Source organism: Leucoraja erinacea, chromosome 10 (assembly GCF_028641065.1).
Source record: "Leucoraja erinacea ecotype New England chromosome 10, Leri_hhj_1, whole genome shotgun sequence".
NCBI classification, from domain to species: Eukaryota; Metazoa; Chordata; class Chondrichthyes; order Rajiformes; family Rajidae; genus Leucoraja; species Leucoraja erinaceus.
The window spans coordinates 1,491,401-1,508,782 of NC_073386.1; the positions used below are offsets into that span (position 1 = coordinate 1,491,401).

At 52.2% G+C, this 17,382-nt stretch overlaps 1 pseudogene; it reads left to right on the forward strand.

The window, feature by feature from the left end:
* Positions 1-16,976, forward strand: part of LOC129701300 (tubulin polyglutamylase TTLL7-like) — a 24,021-nt pseudogene extending 7,045 nt beyond the window's left edge.
* Positions 16,977-17,382: the final 406 nt, after the last annotated feature.

A 17,382-nucleotide genomic window follows, 5' to 3' on the forward strand; every position in this document is an offset into this window, starting at 1 on the left:
ACCAAGTCTATCCAGTCTTTCTTCATAAGACAGTCCTGACATCCCAGGAATCAGTCTGGTGAACCTTCTCTGCACTCCCTCTATGGCAATAATGTCCTTCCTCAGATTTGGAGACCAAAACTGTACGCATGTTGGCCAGTGTGGGCAAGTTGGGCCGAAGGGCCTGTTTCCACGCTGTGTCATTCCATAACTATTGCCAGCATGGAATGTTGTTCTAGGGAGGGGCGAGGGGGAGTTGGGAAACGGATGTCCCCACCAGCAGCTGGCCACTCTGCCCCTCAAGCCTACCCCATCATCCAGTGGCCGATCTATGCTAACCCTCAACTCCGCTTCTTGTGCTGAAACAGTGCGGAGCTGGTTGCCAACGACGGCCAAGTCACGGCTTTTAAGGCAGAGACTTGCGTATTCACGGTGAGGGCGGCGGGTGTCAGAGGTTATGAGGACAATGGGGTTGAGAGGGAAAGGTAGTTCAGCCACCGCTGAGTGGCGGAGTGGACTAGATGGGCCGAACGGCCTGATTCTGCTCCTTTCACTTACGAACACGAGCCCACAATGGTCCATTGTCGGCTGGGGTTGAGGTGACAATGAAGGGACGCAAACGGTGAGGACTGGGGTGGGGGAGGGGGTGTGTGATGGAGAGGGAAAGCAAGGAGTTACTTGAAGTTTGAGAAGTCAATATCCATACTGTTGGGACAATAGACAACAGGTGCAGGAGGAGGCCATTCGGCCCTTCGAGCCAGCACCGCCATTCAATGTGATCATGGCTGATCGTCCCCAATCAGTACCCCGTTCCTGCCTTCTCCCCATATCCCCTGACTCCGCTATTTTTAAGAGCCCGATCTAGCTCCCTCTTGAAAGCATCCAAATAGCCTGCCTCCACCGCTCTCTGAGGCAGAGAATTCCACAGACTCACCACTCTCTGTGAGAAAAAGTGTTTCCTCGTCTCCGTTCTAAATGGCTTACCCCTTATTCTTAAATTGTGTGTGGCCCCTGGTTCTGGACTCCCCCCAACATCGGGAACATGTTTCCCGCCTCTAGCGTGTCCAAGCCCAAAATAATCTTATATGTTTCAATAAAATAACCTCTCATCCTTCTAAACTCCAGAGTGTACAAGCCCAGCTGCTCCATTCTCTCAGTATATGACAGTCCCACCATCCCGGGAATTAACCTTGTAAACCTACGCTGCACTCCCTCAATAGCAAGAATGTCCTTCCTCAAATCAGGGGACCAAAACTGCACACAATACTCCAGGTGTGGTCTCACTAGGGCTCTGTACAACTGCAGAAGGACCTCTTTGCTCCTATATTCGATTCCTCTTGTTATAAAGGCCAACATGCCATTCGCTTTCTTCACTGCCTGCTGTACCTGCATGCTTACTTTCATAGACTGATGAACAAGGACCCCCAGATCCCGTTGTACTTCCCCATTTCCCAACCTGACACCATTCAGATAGTAATCTGCCTTCCTGTTTTTTGCTACCAAAGTGGATAACCTCACATTTATCCGCATTAAACTTCATCTGCCAGGCATCTGCCCACTCCCCCAACCTGTCCAAGTCACGCTGCATTCTCATAGCATGGAGCTGGAGGTGCGAAAAGACCAGGATCAATTAGGTCAGGGATTGGGCAGGGTGAAGCGCTGATGGGTCCCCAATGTTGGCCGTGTGAACTCAAGAGCGGTCCCTTGTGGACAACTGTGGGACTGGTGCCACGACTGATGAGCCTGTGAAACCTCCTTCCCCTGCAGGATGATCAAGAGCCAGTCTCAGGAGTACTGCTTCACCCCCAGGACGTGGATCTTCCCGGCCGAGTACACCCAGTTCCAGAACTGCATCAAGGAGCTACGCAAAAAACGCCGGCAGAAAACCTTCATCGTCAAGCCGGCCAACGGCGCCATGGGTCATGGGTAGGTTGCACCCTCCTCCTCTCCCCTTCCACTGTAAAAGTTCACTTAAATAGATAGACAAAGTACAAATTCCTAAGACCATACAAAGCTTTAATTTGACGTCTGACGGGTGTGGACCTAGCCGCCCAGAGGCAACAGTTTTACGGCCGAATACTCCAGCAGCACACGGACAAAGAAATACCAGAAAACTGGGGTTTATATACCTACAGACATAAAACCAATTGCATGATGTAATGTACAAGAAACCATCAGCCACCTCCAAATATGGAGTTGTTTTTCACTCTTTGCCAAAAGCCAGTCATGCCAATGCATCCTCTGGGCCCTTCTTATCTGATTAACCTCATTAACTTGCAAGTGAGCTGGGAACTATTTAACAAGTTAAAAAAAACAAAACACCTTTGTCATGATGGGAGTTGTCTAAATCCCATCATGCATTACAATTGGTTTCTTGCAGCAGGAAAGCTCAAATATTGCAGAGAGTGGTGAAAATTGCCCAACGCATCACCGGTTCCACGCTCCCCTCCATTGAGTCTGTCCAAAGCAAGCGCTGTCTGCGGAGGGCGCTCAGCATCGCCAAGGACTGGTCTCACCCCAACCATGGACTGTTTACCCTCCTACCATCCGGGAGGCGCTACAGGTCTCTCCATTGCCGAACCAGCAGGTTGAGGAACAGCTTCTTTCCGGCCGCTGTCACTCTACTAAACAACGTACCTCGGTGACTGCCAATCACACCCCCCTCCCCCCCCGGACACTTATTATTATTTTTATTTTTTTATTCAAATCGTTTGCTATGTCGCTCTTCAAGGGAGATGCTAAATGCATTTCGTTGTCTCTGTACTGTACACTGACAATGACAATTAAAATTGAATCTGAATCTGAATCTGAAATATGACAACAAACAATTAATAACTAACTCTTTCACCCCCCCCCCCAACACCTCCAGTTGGGCGATGCAGCGGGTGGAGCAGCTGCCTCACAGCGCCCGAGAGCCGGGCTCGAGCCCGACTAGTGCGACTCTGTCCGAGTCAGCATGGATTTACGAAGGGGAAATCATGCTTGACTAATCGTCTGGAATTTTTTGAAGATGTAACTAGGAAAATGGACAAGGGAGAGCAAGTGGATGTAGTGTACCTGGACTTTCAGAAAGCATTTGCTAAGGTCTCACATCAGAGATTAGTGGGCAGATTTAGGGCACATGGTATTGGGGGTGGAGTGCTGACATGGATAGAGAACTGGTTGGCAGACAGGAAACAAAGAGTAGGGTCCGTTTCAGAATGGCAGGCAGTGACTAGTGGGGTACCGCAAGGCTCGGTGCTGGGACCGCAGCTATTTACAATATACATCAATAATTTGGATGAAGGGATTCAAAGTAACATTAGCAAATTTGCAGATGACACAAAGCTGGGTGACAGTGAGAACCGTGAGGAGGATGCTATGAGAATGCAGGGCGACTTGGACAGGTTGGGGGAGTGGGCAGATGCATGGCAGATGCAGTTTAATGTGGATAAATGTGAGGTTATCCACTTTGGTGGCAAGAACAGGAAGGCAGATTATTATCTGAATGGTGTCAGATTAGGAAAAGAGGAGGTGCAACGAGATTTAGGTGTGCTTATGCATCAGTCGCTGAAAGTAAACATGCAGGTACAACAGGCTAATGGCATGTTGGCCTTCATTGCAAGAGGATTTGAGGAGCAAGGTGGTCCTACTGCAGTTGTACAGGGCCCTGGTGAGACCGCACCTGGAGTATTGTGTGCAGTTTTGGTCTCCTAATTTGAGGAAGGAAATTCTTGCCATTGAGGGAATGCAGCGTAGGTTCACCAGGTTAATTCCTGGGATGGTGGGACTGACATATGATGAAAGAATGGATTCACTGGAATTTAGAAGGATGAGAGGATATCTTATAGAAACATATACAATTCTTAAAGGATTGGACACGTTAGATGCAGGAAAATTGTTCCTGATGTTGGGGGAATCCAGAACCAGGGGTCACTGTTTAAGAATAAGGGGTAGGCCATTTAGGTCTGAGATGAGGAAAAACTTTTTCACCCAGAGAGTTGTGAATCAGCAGCAACCTCTGGATGTTTTCAAGAGAGAGATAGATTTAGCTCTTCGATCTAACGGAATCAAGGGATATGGGGAGAAAACAGGAACGGGGTACAGATTTCGGATGATCGGCCGTGATCATCTTGAATGGCGGTGCTGGCTCGAAGGGCCGAATGGCCTCTACTCCTCCACCTATTTTCCACGGTTCTATGTAAACTAAACCAAACTAAGAAACTAAACTAAACTAAACTTAAAAAACGAAACTACATGAAACTTAAAATACAATAAAGTAACACAGTAGGTCCTGTCCCACTGCCCACACCCATCATAGTCACAGCAGGTCGCTGAAAATGTTCAACGTTGAAAATCCAGCGGCGAGCAGAAAAAGGTACGACTCTTTGGGCGACTACTCACCACCATAGAGCTAGATAGGGCTCTTAAAGATAGCGGAGTCAGGGGATATGGGGAGAAGGCAGGAACAGGGTACTGATTGGGGATGATCACATTGAATGGTGGTGCTGGCTCAAAGGGCCAAATGGCCTACTCTTGCACCTATTGTCTATATTTCTATGTTTCTATGTTCTTCTAAACTCCAGCGAGTACAAGCCCAGTGCCGTCAAACGCTCATCATATGTTAACCCGTTCATTCCTGGGATCATTCACGTAGACATCCTCTGGACCCGCTCCAGAGCCGGCACATCCTTCCACAGATATTGTTCAGAATTCATTCCCCCGAAAGAGCCGCGAGCACCGAGACTGATGGAACGCGCGGGTCGGCGTGTAATTGCACCGTGACGGCTTGCGTCCAGATTCATCGCTAGCTCACCCCCCCGGTGCCCGGGTCACGAGATGCAGCTCCATTCTCCCGCCCGCCAATCAGCCCCGGATCGAGGACCTGTTCCCCTCGGTCCCACTTTGACGTCAATCCCCGGCAAAGCCGTCAACTCGCACCGACAGCTGGCGACACTGGGAGGGACCTTCTGAGCCCAAGCTGTGAATGCAATTAAAGACGCTGGCAGCAGCTGCCTCGCTGCTTCAGAGTTTCAGGTTCAATTCCCGCCCACTGCTCTCCCACCGCTGACCAAGCTGCAAACTCCGAGTGTTTAAAAGGAGAATGGTCTATTTATATAGAGAACAGACCAAGTGGGTCTCGTTGGGTCCCGTCCCCTCAAAGCGGTTGCGGGGTGGGGGGTGGCCTGCAGCGTCTCACACACACTAACCACCCCCCACACACACACATACACTACCCCCCCCCCCACCCACACACACACACACCCACACACACACACACACACACACACTCACACACACACACACACTAACCACACACCACACACACATTAACACACACACACACACACACACACACACACACACACACACACATATACACTCACACACAAACCCACACACACAGACACACACACACGCACACACACACACCCACACACACACACACACACACACACCCCCCCACACACACACACACAGACACACACACACACACACACGCACACACACACACACACACACACACACACACACACACACACACACACACACACACAGACACACACTACACACACACACACACACACACACACACACACACACAAACACACACACACACACACACACACACTAACCACCCCCACACACACATGCTAACCTTTCGCTCCCTTGATATTATATTAATATTATTCATTCATTTCTTAGAAACATAGAAACATAGAAATTAGGTGCAGGAGTAGGCCATTCGGCCCTTCGAGCCTGCACCGCCATTCAATATGATCATGGCTGATCATCCAACTCAGTATCCCGTACCTGCCTTCTCTCCATACCCCCTGATCCCCTTAGCCACAAGGGCCACATCTAACTCCCTCTTAAATATAGCCAATGAACTGGCCTCGACTACCCTCTGTGGCAGAGAGTTCCAGAGATTCACCACTCTCTGTGTGAAAAAAGTTCTTCTCATCTCGGTTTTAAAGGATTTCCCCCTTATCCTTAAGCTGTGACCCCTTGTCCTGGACCCCTTGTCGCATCCCTGCCCTATCCACTCACGCATAGCCCCCAACGCGTAGGAGAGGAGAGGGGTGAGGGGGAGAGAGAGGAGGGGGAGAGAGAGAGGAGGGGGGAGAGGAGTGGGCGGTAGCACGGGGGGTGTGGGGGGGCAGAAGCTCGTGGGAGGGCGGTAAGTTTGCGGTGGGTGACGGCAGCAAGCTCACGGGGGGGGGGGAGGGGACACGTCACTCGCAGCGCAGACGCAGCACGCAGAGCCGTTGTGACATCATCAGCCAAAGTCACTGGGTTTCTATTTTCAAAGATATTTCAGATTTGTGAACATTTTCATAAATAACTCGAGAAATAAAGCAGGGATTTTTCAGATAAGACAATCTTGGACTCCACGGGATAAAACTCTATAGGAAAATGTAAGAATTTGCCCGTTTGCATTTTTTCGAGTAGATGTGAACACGCACGTACACACACACACACACACACACACACACACACACACACACACACACACACACACACACACACACACACACACACACACACACTTAATCAGAATTGCATGTACCAAGTTACAACGAGGTACCTCTGTTGCGTGCTAACCAGTCAGCGGAAAGACAATAAAAGATTACCATCGAGCCGTCCACAGTGTACAGATACATGATGAAGGGAATAATCTGAATAACGCTTAGTGCAAGATAAAGTCCAGTAAAGTCCGATCAAAGATAGTCCAAGGGTCTCCAATGAGGTAGATCGTAGCTCAGGGCTGCTCTCCTGAATAGATCGGTTAGAAAGAGTGGAATAGATCGGGTAGACGCACAGAGTCTCTTGCCCAGAGTAGGGGGAATCGAGGACAAGATGACATAGGTTTCAGGTGAAAGGGAAAAGATTTAGTAGGAATCTGAGGGGTAACGTTTTCACACAAAGGGTGGTGGGTGTACGGAACGAGCTGCCGGAGGAGGAGGTGGTTGAGTGTGGGACTATCGCAACGTTTAAGAAACAGTTAGACAGGTAGATGGAGGGATATGGACCAAACGTGGGCAGGTGGGACAAGTGTAGCTGGGACATGTTGGCATGTATGGGCAAGTTGGGCCGAAGGGCCTGTTTCCACTCTGTATCACTCTATGAGTATCTCAGCGGCTGAGGCAGCATCTCTGGGGGGAAAAGGAATAGGTGACGTTTTGGGTTGAGGACCATCTGCCGGCTGAGAGTCGGGGGGAAGGGAAACGAGAGATATAGACAGCAATGTAGAGACATATCGAACAAATGAATGAATGATATGCAAAAAAGTAACGATGAAAGTATTATTAGCTGTGGACTGGGGTGAAAACGAGTCACCGACAGCGACCAGCATCTGCAGTTCTTCCCTACACATCTCACATCACACTGTGACCATTACATAAACCAACCTCCCTTCCATTGACTCCATCTACACCCCACGCTGCCTCGGCAAGGCCAGCAGCACAATCAAGGACCAGTCGCACCCCCCAGCCACTCCCTCTTCTCCCCTCTCCCATCGGGCAAGAGGTACAGAAGTGTGAAAACAAACGCACACCTCCAGATTCAGGGACAGTTTCTTCCCGGCTGTTATCAGGCAACTGAACCATCCTACCACAACCAGAGAGCGATCCTGAACTACTATCTACCTCATTGGTGACCCTCGGACTATCCTTGATCGGACTTTGCTGGCGTTACCTTGCAGTAAACGTTATTCCCTTATCGTGTGTCTGTACACTGTGGACGGCTCGATTGTAATCATGTATTGTCTTTCCGCTGGCTGGTTAGCACGCAACAAAAGCTGTTCACTGTACCTCGGCAGACAGACAGCACCCGTAGTCAGGATTGAACCTGGGTCTCTGGCACTTTAAGGCAGCAAATCTACCACTGCGCCATCTGATGGTGGGAGAGTGCCAGAAAAAACTCCAAAAAGACCTGCAGGTTTGTAGGTTAATTAAAGGTACACAAAATTGCTGGAGAAACTCAGCGGGTGCAGCAGCATCTATGGAGCGAAGGAAATAGACAACGTTTCGGGCCGAAACCCTTCTTCAGACTGATGGGGGGGGGGGGGGGGGGGGGGGGGGGAAGAAGGAAAAGGAGAGGAGGAGAAGGATATGTGTTGTATTTGCCGGCTGGTGGGGTAAAAGGTGAGGACCAGAGGGACTCTGCCCTTGTTGCGAGTGCGGGGATGGGGAGAGAGAGCAGTGTTACAGGGTATGGATGAGACCCTGTTGTGAGCTTCATCTATGGTGGCGGAGGGGAATCCCCGTTCCCTGAAGAACGCGGTTAATTGGCTTGGGTACAAGTGTAAATTGTCTCTAGTCATAGAGTGATACAGCGTGGAAACAGGCCCTTCAGTCCAACTTGCCAATACCTGCCAACATGTCCCAGCTACACTAGTCCCACCTGCCTGCGTTTGGCCCATATCCCTCCAAACCCATCCTATCCGTGTACCTGTCTCACTGTTTCTTAAACGTTGGGATAGTCCTAGCCTCGACTACCTCCTCCGGCAGCTCGTTCCATACACCCACCACCCTCTGTGTGAAAAAGCGTGTAGGATTACCCCTAAGAATAAGGGGTAAGCCATTTAGAACGGAGATGAGGAAACACTTTTCCACACAGAGAGTTGTGAATCTGTGGAACTCTCTGCCTCAGAGGGCGGTGGATGTTAATTCTCTGGAGGCTTTCAAGAGAGAGCTGGATAGGGATCTTAAAGATAGCGGAGTCAGGGGATATGTGGAGAAGGCAGGAACGGGGAACTGATTGTGGGCGATCAGCCATGATCACATTGAATGGCGGTGCTGGCTCGAAGGGAAGAGTGACGTACTCCTGCACCTATTGTCTATTGTCTACTGATAGCGTTGGTGTACGGAGCAATCGCTGGTCGGCGCGGACTCGGTGGGTTTCCGCGCTGTATTGTATCTCTGACGTGTGTCTCTCTGCCCCCCGCCACCAGGATATCGCTGATACGGAACGGGGACAAGCTGCAAGCCCACGAGCATCTGATCGTGCAGGAGTACCTGGACAAACCCTTCCTGCTGGAGGGCTACAAGTTCGACCTCCGCATCTACATCCTGGTCACCTCCTGCGACCCGCTGCGGATATTTCTGTACAACGACGGGCTGGTGCGGATGGGCACGGAGAAGTACCACGCACCCACCGACGCCAACTTGGTAAGACCACCCCTCGCCACTGGCCTCCGGGAACAAGATGGGCAAACACTCCAAATGTGGCCTCGCCAACGCCTGGCACAATTGTAACATCACATCCCAACTTCCACACTCAATGGCCTGACTGACAAAGGCCAATGTAAACTCAACTAGTTAGTTTAGTGATACAGCGCTGAAACAGGCCCTTCGGCCCAGCGTGTCCGTGCCGACTAGCGATCCCCGCACACTATCCTACACACACTAGTGAGAATTTACATTTATACCAAGCCACTTTACCTACAAACCTGTACGTCTTTGGAGTGAGGAGGGGAGTGGGAGCAAATCTGGAGATCTCGGAGAAAACCCACAAACTCATGAGAGGAACAGATCATGTACATGCAGTCTCTTGCCCAGAGTTGGGGGATCAAGAACCAGGGGGCACAGGTTTAAGATGAGGGGGGAAAGATTTAATAGGAACACGAGGGGTAACCTTTAGGCACAGAGGGTGGTGGGTGTATGGAACAAGCTTCCGGGGGAGGTAGTTCAGTTTCGTGTTTACAGATACAGCGCGGAAACAGGCCCTTCGGCCCGCCCAGTCCGTGCCGACCAGCGATCCCCGCACACTAACACTATCCTACACACGTTAGGGACAATTTACATTTATACTGAGTATACTACCCCCAAGTCAATTAACCGACAAACTTGCACGTCTTTGGAGTGTGGGAGGAAAGCGAGGATCTTTGAGAAAACCCGCGCCGGTCACGGGGAGAACGTGCAAACTCCGTACAGACAGCGCCCGTAGTCGGGATCGAACCCTGGTCACTGGCGCTGGAAGCGTTGTGAAGCAGTAACGCTACCGCTGCGCCAGTGTGCCGCCCACAACTGCAATGATATCATTTAGTTCGGGAGGGCTAGAATACAAAAACAGGGATGTGAGGCTGAGGCTCTATAAGGCGCTGGTCAGGCTGCATTCAGAATACTGTCAGCAGTTTTGGGCCCCATATCTGAGGAAGGATGTGCTGGCTCTGGAGAGGATGCTTACACAAATGATCCCAGGAGAAGGTTAGGTTAACATACGATGAACGTTTGTCGGCACTGGGCCTGTGTACTCACTGGAGTTTAGAAGGATGAGAGGAGAACCTCATTGAAACTTAATGAATAATGAAAGGCCTGGATAGAGTGGATGTGGAGAGGATGTTTCCACTAGTGGGAGAGTCCAGGACTAGAGGGCACAGCCTCAGAATAAAAGGTTGTACCTTTAGGACGGAGATGAGGAGGAATTTCTTTATCAGGTGCTGAATCTGTGGAATTCGTTGCCACAGACGTCTGCGGAGGCCGTCAGATGATATTTCTAAGGCAGAGGTAGATAGATTTTTGATTAGTATGGGTGTCAGGGGTTATGGGGAGAAGGCTAAGGGAATGGGGTTAGGAGGGAGAGATTGAATGGCGGACTAGACTTGATGGGCCGAATGGCCTAATTCTGCTTCTGTCACTTATGCTAGCACGGGTACCTCCGAATTCATACATCGTTATGGTAAACCTCTTCCGCCTCCACCTTCCCGTAAACTGCACTCCCATTCTGTGACGTAACTGATGGAGCCTCTACCTCACGGCGCCAGAGACCCGGGTTCGATCCTGACGGCGGGTGTTGCCTGCGCGTGCGGAGTTTGCACGTTCTCCGTGTAACCGCGTGGGTTTTCTCCAGGTGCTCAGATTCAGATTCAATTTTAATTGTCATTGTCAGTGTACAGTACAGAGACAACGAAATGCATTTGGTTTCCCACCACATCCCAAAGTCGTGCAGGGGTCTGTGGGTCAATTGTCCCTCGGCGAAGTTGACCCCTGGTGCGCGGGGAGTGGGATAACATGGAACTGGCGGGAACGGGCGATCGCCGGCCCTCGTGGAGTCGGTGGGGCCGATGTAAACGGATGCTGTTGCTGCTGCAAGTGTCAGAGAATGAAGGGCGGGGTTCCCAGCCTGCAGGTGTGCGGTAAATTTAGCTCTGGGTGTACAGGGTCATGTTCGACCCACCGAACCTTCGCAGTTCCAGGGAAACAAACATCTCGTGATCCTGTCTTCCAAAGCCCCAATGCAGCAGATGGCTGCCGGCTACACATGTGGCCCTTAATCTGCAACTCATTACCAGGTTAATTACGAAAAACACTCCCCATTGCACCTTGCGCTTGGGCTTTTTGAAGTTAGTTCTGCTTTGGAGTTTGAGGCATTAGATTTTGGAGGTGCAGCGCGGTGACAGGCCCTTCGGCCCATCGAGCCCATGCCGACCGGTCCTATCCCAACACGGCACTGGGAATCATTTACAGGAGCTGATTAGCCGACAAGCCCGCACGCCTTTGTGGAGTGTGGGAGGGAACCGGAGCACCCGGGAGGAAACTCACGCAGATCACTGTGTGGGAGATCGTGCAAACTCCGTACAGACAGCACCCGTAGCCAGGATCGAACTGGGTCTCTCGCACGGTAAGGCAGCAGCAACTCTACCGCTGCGCCAGACTGATTGAAGGGGGGGGGTGGGGGGGGATTGATCGAGACAAAGCCTAGCAAGTTCTCCCCGGGAGCTGCGTGGGTTTTCTCCGGGCGCTCCGGTTTCCCCCTACACCCCAAGGGCGTGCAGGTTTGTAGGTTCATGGGCTCTGTGTAAATTGCCCCCTAGTGTGTGGGAAGTGAATGAGAAAGTGGGATAACATAGAACTAATGTGAACGGGTGCTCGCTGGCCAGCGTGGACTCGGTGGGCCGAATGGCCTGTATCTAAGCTGTGTCTTTCAACTAAACGAAACTAAACTCATCATCTCGGCCAAGTCTCTACGCAGGGTGGAGTTCATTCTTGTCACATGTATCGAGGTACAGTGAAAAGCTTTTTTTTTTTGTTGCAAGCTAACCAGTCAGCGGAAAGACTGTGCAGGATTACTATCGAGCCGCCCGCCATTTGTAGATGCATTTTGTGCGAGGTAAAGTCAGATTGAAGGTTTTCCGAGGGTCTCCAATGAGGCAGATGGGAGGTCGGGACCGCTCTCTCGTTGGTGCGAGGGAGGTTCAGTTGCCTGATAACAGCTGGGAAGAAACTAACAATGATCAATTCCGATTGTGGATGATCAGCCATGACCACAATGAATGGCGGTGCTGGCTCGAAGGGCCGAATGGCCTCCTCCTGCACCTATTGTCTATTCCACATGTTCCGTGATCTCCGTCCCCGTTCTCTCCTTTTCACACCTCACGCTTCCCTATCTCTGCGCCTGCCCCTCCCCCGACTCTCAGCCTGAAGAAGGGTCTCGATCCGAAACATCACCCGTTCCTTCTCTCCAGAGATGCTGCCTGTCCCGCTGAGTTTACTCCGGCGTTTTGTGTCTGTCTTCGGTGTAAACCAGCACCTGCAGCTCCGCTGAATCTGCAATCAGCCTCCAAGCTGCTGTCTCTGATTTGGTGTACAGTGGCTGAGAGTAGTGGGAGGTGAATGTGCCTGAGTCTGGACAGAATACATCTGCTGCTTGTGGAAGGAAATGGGAAGGTCACGGGAAGGATATTTATGGAAATACTTACGAATCCTGACAGAACTTTGTGCAATAGATTTTTGTTTGAGTCAGTCACCTTTTGTGAACATAGAAAATAGGTGCAGGAGTAGGCCATTCTGCCCTTCGAGCCAGCACCACCATTCAACATGTTCCTTGACTAAGAATAAGGAGTAAGCCATTTAGAACGGAGACGAGGAAACACTTTTTCTCACAGAGAGTGGTGAGTCTGTGGAATTCTCTGCCTCAGAGGGGGGTGGAGGCCGGTTCTCTGGATGCTTTCAAGAGAGAGCTAGATAGGTCTCTTAAAGATAGCGGAGTCAGGGGACATGGGGAAAAGGCAGGAACGGGGTAATGATTTGGGGTACACAAAAAAGCTGGAGAAACTCAGCGGGTGCAGCAGCATCTATGGAGCGAAGGAAATAGAAACTTACAAAATTCTTAAGGGGTTGGACAGGCTAGATGCAGGATGATTGTTCCCGATGTTGGGGAAGTCCAGGACAAGGGGTCACAGCTTAAGGATAAGGGGGAAATCCTTTAAAACCGAGATGAGAAGAACATTTTTCACACAGAGAGTGGTGAATCTCTGGAACTCTCTGCCACAGAGGGTAGTCGAGGCCAGTTCATTGGCTATATTTAAGAGGGAGTTAGATGTGGCCCTTGTGGCCAAGGGGATCAGAGGGTTTGGAGAGAAGGCAGGTACGGGATACTGAGTTGGATGATCAGCCATGATCATATTGAATGGCGGTGCTGGCTCGAAGGGCTCCTGCGTCTATTGTCTATTGTCTATTGATCATCCAGAATCAGTACCCTGTTCCTGCTTTCTCCCCACATCCCTTGATTCCGTTAGCCCTAAGAGCAAAATCTAACTCTCTCCTGAAAACATCCAGTGAATCGGCCTCCACTGACCTCTGTGGCAGAGAATTCCACAAATTCACAACTCTCTGGGTGAAAACGTTTTCCTCATCTCGGTCCTAGACGACCCACCCCTTATTCTTCAACTGTGTGACCCCTGGTTCTGGACTCCTCCCCCCCCGAAACATGGGGAACATTTTTCCTGCCCGCCCCTTATTCCTATCGGAGACAGGGGGGGGAACCCAAATGCTGAATTGCTGTTAACTTCTCCGCAGAGCCAGCTCTTCATGCACCTGACCAACTATTCAGTCAACAAGCACAACGAGAACTTTGGGCGCGCGGAGCAGGCAGACCGGGGCAGCAAGAGGTCCATCCACTGGTTCACCGAGTTCCTCCGCACCAACGAGTACGACGTCGGGAAGTTCTGGAACGACGTCTCTGTGAGTAACGCTCGCCGCCTCTCCGCTTCCGTCCGCCGGTGGCCCATCGAGTCTACTCTGCCGTTCACAGTGGCATTCTTTGCTTGTATCCCCAAGGTATGCGAATAGTCGCTACGTAAAGGGCGATGACAAGGTTACAGATTCACCCACCTCCCCCTCCCCCCACGCTGTTCCTCCAGTGGCGCAGCAGTAGAGTTGCCGCCTCACAGCACCAGAGACCCGGGTTCCATCCTGACCACGGGTGCTGTCTGTGCAGAGTTTGTACGTTCATCCTCATGACCCGCGTGGGGTTTAGTCTAGTTTAGTTTTAGAGATACAGCGCGGAACCAGGCCCTTCGACCCACCAGGTCCGCACCGCCCAGCGATCCCCGCACACTAACACTATCCTACACACACTGGGGCCAATGTTACATTTACACCAAGCCAATTAACCTACAAACCTGCGCATCTTTGGAGTGTGGGAGGAAGCCGGAGCACCAGGAGAAAACCCACGCAGGTTACGGGGAGAGCGTACAAACTCTGTACAGACAGCGCCCGTAGCCAGGATCGAACTCTGGTCTCTGGCGCTGTGAGGCAGCAACTCTACCGCTGCGCCACCGAGCCGCCCTTTCTCCGAGATCTTTGGTTTCCTCCCACACTCTACAGAGATGTGCAGGTTTGTAGATTAATTGGCTTGGTATCAATGTGGTGTGTGCAGGGTAGTGTCAGTGTGCGGGGATCGCTGGTCGGCGCGGACTCGGTGGGCTGAAGGGCCTGTTTCCACGCTGTGTCTCTAAACTAGACTAAGCTGAACAAGTCAATGCTTCAAAGGTGCTTTATTGCCTCATGTACCCAGGTCTTGTATCGTGTGGAAACACGGAACTGCAGACAGTGTCAGAGGTCAGGTAACTGAGCTAATAACACCAAGGTGCTGGATTTATTTTTTTTCTTATAATCCCATGGCCCTGATATATATTTTTGGGAAGAATAAATGGTTAAGAAAGAACTGCAGATGCTGGAAAAATCGAAGGTAGACAAAAATGAGAAAGGAGAAACTCAGCGGGTGAGGCAACTCCCATTCCGAATCCGACCTTTCTGTCCTGGGCCTCCTCCATGGCCAGAGTGAGTCCCATCGCAAATTGGAGGTGCAGCACCTCATATTTCATAGAAACATAGAAACATAGAAATTAGGTGCAGGAGTAGGCCATTTGGCCCTTCGAGCCTGCACCGCCATTCAATATGATCATGGCTGATCATCCAACTCAGTATCCCGTACCTGCCTTCTCTCCATACCCCCCTGATCCCCTTAGCCAGAAGGGCCACATCTAACTCCCTCTTAAATATAGCCAATGAACTGGCATCAACTACCCTCTGTGGCAGAGAGTTCCAGAGATTCACCACTCTCTGTGTGAAAAAAGTTCTTCTCATCTCGGTTTTAAAGGATTTCCCCTTATCCTTAAGCTGTGACCCCTTGTCCTGGACTTCCCTAACATCGGGAACAATCTGCCTGCATCTAGCCTGTTCAACCCCTTAAGAATTTTGTAAGTTTCTATAAGATCCCCTCTCAATCTCCTAAATTCTAGAGAGTATAAACCAAGTCTATCCAGTCTTTCTTCATAAGACAGTCCTGACATCCGAGGAATCAGTCTGGTGAACCTTCTCTGCATTCCCTCAAGAGTCAAGAGTCAAGAGTCAATTTAATTGTCATTTGGCAATAATGTCCTTCCTCAGATTTGGAGACCAAATAACCCTCCATTCCCTTCTCATCCATATGCCTATCCAATTTATTTTTATATGAACAGTCCTGACATTCCAGGAATCAGTTCCTGGGTTTCACTTTCACTTGGGTAGTTTACACCCCAGCAGTATGAACATTGACTTCTCCAATTTCAGGTAGTCCCTGCTTTCTCCCTCCTTCCCCTCCCATTCCCAGCTCTTCCACAGCCCACTGTCTCCTCCGCCTCTTCCTCTCTCTTCTTCCCCCCCCCCTCCCCTCCCCTTACGGAGGGGGGAGAACTGGAGGCGAGGAAAGTACCAAGTACCGGGCCAACGATGCAGGGAGGGTCCCCGATAGGCAGATTGTTGGCTGGGTCGGTGTGATCACTGTTCAGTGTGAACTGGCAATAATGCACCATTGGGCGAGGGGAGGGGGGCTCTCTCTCTCTCCCCCCCCTTTCCCTCTCTCTCCCCCCCCTCTCTCCCCCCTCCCTCTCGCTCCTTCTCTCCCTCTCTCTCCCTCTCCCTCTCTCTTCCCTCTCTCCCCCTCTCTCTCTCCCTCTCTCTCCCTCTCTCCCCCTCTCTCCCCCTCTCTCTCTCTCTCCCTCCCTCCCCCCCCTCTCCCCCTCTCCCCCTCTCTCTCCCCCTCTCCCCCCCCTCCTCCCCCCCCCCCCCCCCCCCTCTCCCCCCCCCTCTCCCCCCCTCCCCCCCCCCCCTCCTCCCCCCCCCTCTCCCCCTCTCCCCCGTTCTCTCCTCTCCTCCCCCCCCCCCTCCCCCCCTCTCCCCCCCTCCTTCCCTCCCCCCCTCTCCCCCCCCTCTCCCCCCCCTCTCCTCCCCCCCCTCTCCCCCCCCCCCTCTCTCCCCCCCTCTCTCTCCCCTCCCCCCCCTCTCCCCCTTTTCCCTCTCTCTTTCCCCCCCTCCTCACCTCTCTCCCCTCTCCTCCCCCTCTCCCCCCTCTCCCCCCCCTCTCCCCCCCTCTCTCCCTCCCCCTCACGCTGTGTTGCTTGCCCGTGTGCAGGAGCTGGTGGTGAAGACGTTGATCCGTGGCGGAGCCGCACGTGTTACAACCGCGTACCGTATGTGCCGGCCCCCGGCCCTAGCACCCTGGCAGCAGCAGCGTTTGTTTGCGAGTCCTCGGCTTCGACATCATCCTGGATTCGCAAACAATCAAACCCCTGGCTCCTCGAGGTGATGGTGCCTTTTCCATTTACCCACGGCCACGGAACACGGGCCACGGCAGCCCAGTCCGTGCAACGCACGGGGCCCACCTTGTGCATGCTCTATGTTGGCACACGGGACCACGGGGAGGGGCATAGGGCCATGGGGGAGGGCTTAGAGTCATGGGGAGGGGCATAGGGCCATGGGGGAGGGGCATGGGGCCATGGGAAGAGCCCTATAAGCCATGGGCGAGGGGCCTCTAAGCCATGGGCGAGGGGCCTATAGCCATGGGGGAGGGGCCTATAGCCATGGGGGAGGGGGCCTCGCCATGGGGAGGGTCCTATAGCCATGGGGAGGGGCCTATAGCCATTGGGGAGGGGCCTATGCCATTGGGGAGGGGCAAGACCATGGGGGAGGGCCTATAGCCTGGGGGGAGGGGCCAATAGAACATGGGGAGGGCATGAACCATGTGGTAGGGCCATAGGCCCTGGGGGAAGGGGCCCCATAGCGTGTTGGTGGGGCACCTAGCCATGGGGAGGGCTCGGGGCCATGGGGTAGGGGGAATAGGTCCCTGGGGGAGGGGCGCGGGGCCATGGGGGAGGGA